Source organism: Vigna radiata, chromosome 6 (assembly GCF_000741045.1).
Source record: "Vigna radiata var. radiata cultivar VC1973A chromosome 6, Vradiata_ver6, whole genome shotgun sequence".
Classification (NCBI taxonomy): Eukaryota; Viridiplantae; Streptophyta; class Magnoliopsida; order Fabales; family Fabaceae; genus Vigna; species Vigna radiata.
In genome coordinates, this window is record NC_028356.1 from 13,749,436 (window position 1) to 13,758,211 (window position 8,776).

Genomic DNA, 8,776 nt, shown 5'->3' on the forward strand with positions numbered 1-8,776 from the left:
ACTTGCCAAAACCTGCACAAACACCACCATTAAAACAATTAGTATTGATGGTAACAATTAGTATTGATGGATGTACTAGGTCATCAGTTATGACAATATGGATGCTTTTTCATCCTTTTAAAAGCTTTACCTATTTATAAGTATGAAATGCTTCTTATTTTGTTGATACAGCCTTGGCATTGTCCATAAAACATCATCTTGAAGCTATATAAAGTAAATTCGTATTCACCATTACTCATTATTGTTAAATTTCTATTTGAGACTATCCTCTTACCCTACTTATATTTATCAAAATAAAATTATCTCCTTAATTATAAATAAACCCACACGTTCTAGACCAACAAAACATATCCCAATTTATACATATAATCTAATTTATAACACCACAAAACATGAAACCATTCTTCCATGTCATAATAATCTCAAATACTAATACCCAACTACAATTCTTGTAATACTCATTATTTCCATTATCAAAAATCATTCTCTTTATTTTATTTTTTATTTTTTTATTCTGACTTATGCATCAGATTATAATTGAATGAATGGATAACATGCTTCACTAAAAATATGGTCGAACAAAATAATTGAAATATCCAAATAAATAATCGATATTGTGGCTCATATAGATAATAATCCTTCATGTAATGGAAGTTTATACAATGAATAAAAGAAGCTAGGTCCCTTATAAAATGATTCTTCTACGGTCTTATGAAGCAATAGCAAGGAATTTCCATTTCATTCTATCCTTCCAGTATAGCAAATTGAAACTATTGGTTGGAGTAAAAGTCTACAACTCATTTTCAAAGCCAACAATTTAAAGAAATATATATAAAATATGCTTCACTTATCCTTATGTGTAAATCAATTAGAAACAATAATTTGGACAGCAAAAGAGTGATAACATTCTAAAAGCATGAATAGAGACAAGAAATGTACCAAGTGGAAACACAATTAAAATAATAAATAGTCTTGGTGGCCCATGTACATCAATCATTCTTCATGAGATATAATTTGTGCAAAGAAAACAATTTGTAGGACTTTTATATCAGAACTTGGAATGGCATAATAGTATTTGTAAGAGATTTCAATCTCATTCTACAATCTAAAGCAAGCAAAACCGAGAATTCCAATAGCCACATGCAAAACATCAACCGTTAGTAGGGAGTTAAAGTATATAACGAAGACCAAGTTATTCTTTCTTTCTAATCTCAATTGCACCATGCATATATGAAGTATACAATTTGTTCATTCATTATCTAGCTCATCTTATTCAAGGTAGGCTATGCAATTCACAAAATTCATGAAGTATGACAGAAATTAAGCCAAGGAATGAGATTATCTTACATCAACCATATGACCATAGTACACCTTATATATCAAACATTACAAGATTAGTTCCCCTACCTCAATTCCAGAAAGAAATCTTGGCTACAAAGATTTATCTCCAGCACCAACTCATCTCCACAGTCTAAGGGGTCTCCAAGCATCTAGATCTACACCGAATTGTCTAGCCTCCCTGCTCAACAAGCTTTACTTCTTCCTTTCCTTTCACCTCCAACCTCGTGCTCTCTCTCCCTCACTGTTATTGTTTTCCTTCCCCTTTTTATTAAAGGAAGGATTAAGGTTTTATTATTGAAAATCCACAACCATCATGTTGGACGGTTCCTAAAATAAGGAGACTAATCTCCCTTAATTCCAGCATAAAGTTCCCTAGCCTTCCTTTTCTAGTCTTGTATGTTTTCTCCCATTAGATGAATTTGGTGTCCAACCTCAATCAATGAAAGATGATACCATGGAAAGTAGAAATCAATGAAAATGGGTGGGGAAAACAATACAAAACATATTAAGAAAGAAAAATTAAAAGGAGGCTACAGTTTTCCTTAACCAAAAACAAGGATTAATTATACTAAAAAATATACATATAATGTGTTGAATGTGTATTCTAATTTAATAAAATACCAAAACATTAGACTACTAACTTACAATATTAAATTCTTACTAACTGATTATACATTACTTATAAAAAAAATAAATATATCTATAATAAAATTTTGGGATCTCAGAGTGTTTCTCACTACCCAATTACTAATAGCAGGTATTGTCCAATCAGCAACGTGAAAAAAATTACAAATTACAATTGAAAAAAAAAATTACTACCACCATCAATCCAACCAAATCTAAAAAAAAAAAAAAACCAAAATGAAAATAAACAACATAATGTGAGAAAAGAAAAGGGATTCATCGCACTCACATGAATAAGATGAACACTACTAAAATTTCACCACACCACAATCGTTTTCTCCTTCCCGCTTTCGTGCACACAATGTAAACATCAATTTCACACTTTTTTGCCTTCGATTTAGGGTTTCTTCAGCAGCATAAAGAAGGAGATTTTGTGTTTGATTTAGGGTTTATAGAACAAAATAGAGAAAGGGTATTATGTTTCTAAATCATTGAAATAACTACTTCAATGAATATCCAGTGCGTAGAGAGAAAGGGTAACTACATGGAGAAAAATGGGTCAGTGCATGGGAGAGGTAGGGTTTCTGCGAGACCAAATACAAAGGCTTGGTCGCTACTCTCATTGTGAAAAATTGCAAACTTACCCTTATGACATTCAGAAAAAATGGGGTCCACTGAGTGTGTCAAATGAGTGTCAATTACTAAAAGCGAGTCAAAGTATTGTTTTTCTTATCCTTTTGATTGTCTACATGACAATTATAGCGGGGCTATAAATTTTTTTTTAAAAGGTTATTAACATTCTCAAATTATAATACATTTTTCCTTCCCTTCTCTTATTTTACACTGCACTCCTCTCAAAATTTTATACAGATTTTCGACCCTCCAAGTCTCCCAAATTTTCTACTCCTTCCTCCCCTCAAAATTTCACACTCTTTCTTGCTTATGTCACTCCCTCCTCTAACGTATCATTCCCTTTCTTCTTTCATTTCCTTTTCCAATTAACATTCTCGTTCTGATTCAATAGAGTCACTTGTGACGACAGTGCTGCAACGACATTTGTTACCAACAAGGAGTATTGGTAAATCTTGAAGAAAAGTGTTTTGATGATGCTGCAAGATGTTTTACTTGAAGAAGATAATAGAATTATTTAAAAGTACTTTGTAGAATTTAAATGTAGTAGAAATGTCTTTAAATTCTGTGAAACTTGTATTATTTTAGAAAATATTCTGAAATAATCGATTATGTGAAGTAATAATCGATTATCATGAGTATGACTGAGATAATCGATTATCACTTCAAATAATCGATTATCACAAGTTTGCCTTTGAAAAATTATTTTGAAAAATCATAACGGACTTGAATAATCGATTATCACTTACAATAATCGATTATTAGTGGCAGTTGGGACTTGACCTTTGATATTCAGAGCAGCTAGCTATATATTGGGTTTCTGTGAACTTCCGAATGAACACTGTTGAACAGAAGCTTTGCAAAATACTGTTTGTTAGAGGAAGTTCTCAAAAGCTATAGTTCAAGTTCCCTTGCTTGGTCTCGTGAATAAGAGAAGCTCGCGTTACATTTGTCGATAGTCGGAGCGGTTCTCTTCGAGTTAGCAAGGTGCTCTCCCTGGTCTCGTGAATAGGAGAAGCTCGCGTTTCGTTTGTTGATTGTCGGAGCGGTTCTCTTCGAGTTGGCAGAGTGTTCATCTTCTGGTTCGTTCGTCGAAGGAAAGTTTATTTTATCAGTTTTTATTCACTATATTTGTAATCTGTGAAACTAAATTTTAGTGGAATTGTTAATAACTTTTTATAGTGATTAATGACTAGTCATGGATTCTTTTGAATCGAACCAGTATAAAAATTACTCGTTTGATTTTTCTACTCCCTACACTCGTTATTTTCATTTGCACATCAATTGTTCGATAAATTGTCTCTTAGAAATTTGTTTTATAAACTGACCATCTTAATACTAAAAAGTTGATCGAACACGCTTTCCGCTACTTTAAGTTTTATTCCGTTGCGTTACACTTTGTCTGGTACCAACCGACAACATTGTGTGGAACGGTGAAGTGGATAACAGACGACAGATCTCCGATAGCGTCACGGTCCACCACAGGCAGAAAGGAATTTGTACATGAGGTACCATCTTCCTAAAACCTAATTTACCCTATTTGAAATTTCTTTTGCTTTCCTCATTCAAGCTTCAAAATTTGAAGCCCTAAAACGCATTTGGTTGTCTCTGAGAGAGCTGTTTGGTGTTCACATACTCGTGTTCATATATCTCCAGGTTTAGCACCAATGTAATAGCTTATAGCATAACATTTTAGCGCATACCACCTATTTGCTCTTTATTCGTTAGCACCCCTTATTTTCTATTTTTCTGGTTTTTTGCCTTATATAATGTTCTCCTCTCTTCTTTACTTTGAAAGAACCACCTTCTATCAATAATAGATATATTCTATCATTCATTTCTTTTCATTTTTAATCATATGCTTACTCATATTTATTCTAGAGTAACAGTGTTATGTTCTTGTCTTCTTTTCTTGTCATGAATCAAGTAGGTAATCGTGATATTGTATTGAGGATTACTCCCTCCACCACTACAAAATATTCCCTACACCTTTTGGAACTTAAAGCATCTGTCACACACCCCATCATAGAATTTGAGGGAAAATCCACAGTGTGCTGCAAGAAACATCAAAGGCTATCTTTGTTGTGATGGCGAACCAGAAGAAACCACAAAACCCAATTTGAAATTGGGAACAAAACCCTGCGCATAGGCCATTTTTCTTCCCTCCCTCTCCCTCTCTTGTAGCAATTCTTCAGTGAATTTAATTCAGTGATATAGAGAAGTTCCCATTAACAACCAACAAAAAATAATAAGAAATAAAATGGAAAAGATTAAATCTTTGTTTCTGGGTTAAGTGAATTCTGAAGTGAATTTAGGCCTCAGAACAGAAAAAGAAAGACAAAAATAGAGAGAATAAAAAACCCAATTTCCCACAATTTTAAGATGCCACTCAAACTTAATCCATCCAACTAAAAAGAAAGAAAGTGACTTACAAACAAGAAAGACTGAAGGGTCACAATAATCGGCATAAAATTTCAATTGAAAAAGATTAAGTGAACAAAATTCGAAAAAAAAAATAACAGAAAAAAGAAAAAAGAAAGGTCGCATGCTATCATTAAACGCATTTGAAACATCAAATAAAGTTAATAAATTTTGGTTAAAATGACTAAATTCATACATTTCTAAAGTTGGGGTACTAAATTAGGCCAAAGTTTTGAAGAAGGACTAATTCCAATTTTCACTGAAAGTTAAGAGATCCAAAACATATTTAACCCTTTTATAATTTATAATTGTTAAGTATAAACATGTGATAATAGAAATGACTTTGAACTAGACTCAAACAAATGAAGAAGTGGATGAGCAACTTGTTCTTTGTAGCAACAAGCTTCAAATGTTTTGTGATTGTTGAGGTCTTTGAGGAGTTTGGTGGTTGAAATACAAACAATGTCAAGTGAAGGGGAAACTATATTGAGAGGGGTTTGTGGAAAACAAACATTCAATTCAATTAGTTTTAGGACTTTTATGATTTAGGATAACTGTTGGAAGGTGGTGGGAGGGGACAGGTGCAGGGAGATGGAGGAAGGTGAAGGAAGGTGCAGAAATAAAAAAAAAAAAAAAAAAGATAGAAAAGTTTCAACATAGAAAATAACCTAGATTTTGAGACATGTCACATTTCAAATTATGTTAAAGTTAATTTATTATATTTTTCAAATTGATATTTATAGTGTAAGGGGTCGGTTAGACCGACCAGAGGGACCGGAGGGAACGAAGCCCGCATGCACGATTACCGGTGGGATCGATCGGTTGGACTCAAAATCAGAATAATGGTGGCGCAGAGAAGCATTTATTAGTTTTGATGGGAACGTAACGGAAGATACGACGGTTTACAGTAATTAATGGTCAATTATGAACGCGAGGTTTACAAATAGGAGACCATTGGTCAGGTAAAGACATTTTTTTCTGATAATCATATTCACTCAATTTCCTGGTAACCTATCTAACTTGAGCGTCAGAGTGTTTTCTTTGCAGGACGCCCCCGTTCGGTATCTGAGAGAACTTCTCGGACGAACAAGTTGGTCGATCGGAAGAAAGAGGGAAACTCTGGCTTCTTGATTTCGGACCCCATATACTGAAACAATATTCATTTTATTTTATATCCTAATGTGACTTCAATTAAATTTAAATTTACGTAAAGATAATATATAGTAAAATATATTTCAAACATTTGTTATATTAATTACAGTGTTAGTTAAAATAAGTAGCTAAACAAACACATATTAAAAAATATAATAGAAAAAATATATTATTGGTTAAATTTGTAGAGTATAATATTTAATTAATAAATGAGTATGGAAAATATAACGCCACAAAAAAGAAAAGCACGACATAAAATTAAAAATAAATAAATAATAATGAAAATATTTTTTTTATAAAACTTTTGAGAAAAACATTGTTTATTATTAGACATGCAAAATAAATTTCATATGCAAAGTTTATAATTCTAATTGTCGTCCAGTCAAATTTTAAATATGAAAATGTTTTTTTTTTCTATACTAGAGGTTTACAACCTATTTTAGGGATATTTTGATCATTAAAAAATTATTAACTTTTATAATTATATATAAATGTATATAAAAATTTAATATATAAAGATATAACCGTGGTTGCTCTTTTAATTAGAATTCTTAGTCACCATGTCAGTCTTAGCCTTTTCTAGAGTTAGGTTTCAAACGTGGTAGGATACTCTTTCAAAGCTCCTTAACCTTAACTCCTTAATTAATTTTCTGCATGCATCTCTCCAAATTTTTTTATTTTCAAAACTAATCCAATGCAAATTTGTTTTTACTTTTACTCTTTTTAATTTAAAACCCTAATCTCATTCATTCTTTCTTTTTAGGTGTCCCATCTAACTCAGAGAACCACTCATCTCTTTTTCTTTTTATTTCTCCTCTCCTTCTCTTCCTTTTTTATTTTTTTGCCCACACTCCCACATAACCACTCCTTTCTCTCTTTTTTTCTCTCTCCTTCCTCTTCCTCTTTAAATTTTTCATTTCTTTTTCCCTAAGTTGNTTCCATTCTCATTGAGTTTCCTCCTATGCTTCCATTATCANTGTGATAGAAATAAAATAGTGATGAAATAGGCAAAACTAATTGATGAATACGCAGGGGAACTTGCAACACTGGATGTCATTCACGTAAGAAAGTTGTATCACNTGTGTAAGAATTTGGAAGTTCCAGCAACCGCAAACACTCTACGTTACTATGATTCATGGAGAGGTCTTGAAAATNTCTAAAGAGTTCCATGTGTACACATTACTGAAACCAGTTATGGGACACATAACTCCTTGGAATTTTCCCATTACCACGTTTTATATTAAGGTTGCTCACAAACACCCTTCTATGCTCTGTATAATGCTCATATGTTTGCTTTGTTGTATGTACTATGCAATGTTGATAATGTAAAGTGTATCTTCTTTGCGCATGAAAAAACTAAGGGAAAGCGTTGGAGGTCACGAAAATGGGATATCCAGACAGATATGGATATCCAGGTTCAACAGATATCTCATTTTCGTTTAGCTTTCGCGATTTCTTTATTATTATTATTTTTTTTATTTTTGGTTTATTAATTAATTTTTTTTGCAGAGTTATTTATTTATTGATTTATTTGTAGTTGATTTAAAATTTTTTGTATATTTATCTATGTAAAATAAATATTGTTTTGATATAAAAAAAAATCGTTCAAAGGATCTACAAAAATGATTTGTTGGGTCTTGAAGAATTAACGGATGTCGGTGAAGGATTAACGGATATGGAATCAGTTTCAAACTTTTCATATTTCTTTTAAGGTTTAATACCTATTTTGGTCCCTCCTTTGGGAGGGTTTGTTCAAAGTGGTCCCTCTTTTTTTCAAAAGTTCACTTGTTCAAGTTGATCCTTTTTGGTAACGGCGTTAAGTTCACTAACGGCAGAGCTGCCAGGTGTGTAATGTTGGATGATGTGGCATTGTAAGTTGTTTTAAAAAATAATTAATGATGATGTGTAAATGAATATAGTTAGAGTAAAATAAAAAAAANTGAATNAGGGTTTTTGAACAAAGGACTGTTCCGTTTCGTTCTGTTCTGTTCTGTCCTAGATCTTGAACAACTCTCTTCTGCAACATCTTCATGTTTTTGCAATGATCCACTTATAAACTTATCACCCTATATCTATCTTTCTCTTCCAACTTCACGCATGAAGTCAGTCTTAAATATGCTCGTTTCAGTTTCTATTTACCAGAAGATTCAAAGGAACATTATATTGTCGAGCATCAATAGCAAACAAAACGGTTGAGAAAACAAAATGAAGAGTTTTTCCAAAATCCCTAGAGTTTGAATTGTAAATTTTAATCATTTTCATCTAGACATNNAATTAATAACAATAAGATCTGCAAATTCAATCTGAAACCAGCTGCCAAAGAAGGTAAAAATTGACACTGTATAAAGGGAACTCAATCAGTCGGACATGGAAGATTACTCTCAAGTTACCACTCAATAGGAGTTGCGTCTAGGCCTTTCCTCTCCAACATTCACTCTGATTGGTCTCCCATCCAATTCCTGCAATAGTATCAGAACCACCATATTAGAATTTTATTCCCTAGAATGAAACACACAAGCCGTCCTTGTAATGTTACCACAAATGATCAAGTAATAAAGTACTTGTGTTTTTACCTGACCATCAAGAGCAATAATCGGATCGTTCACAT

General features: G+C 32.4%; 1 long non-coding RNA gene across 1 annotated transcript; it reads right to left on the reverse strand.

Annotated features, from left to right (window-relative positions):
• Window positions 1–8,271: 8,271 nt before the first annotated feature.
• Window positions 8,272–8,776, reverse strand: LOC111241790. The gene is made up of 2 exons (XR_002668075.1): window positions 8,742–8,776; window positions 8,272–8,627 (listed from the first exon to the last, which is right to left on the reverse strand). It is a non-coding gene; the product is annotated as an uncharacterized LOC111241790 (long non-coding RNA).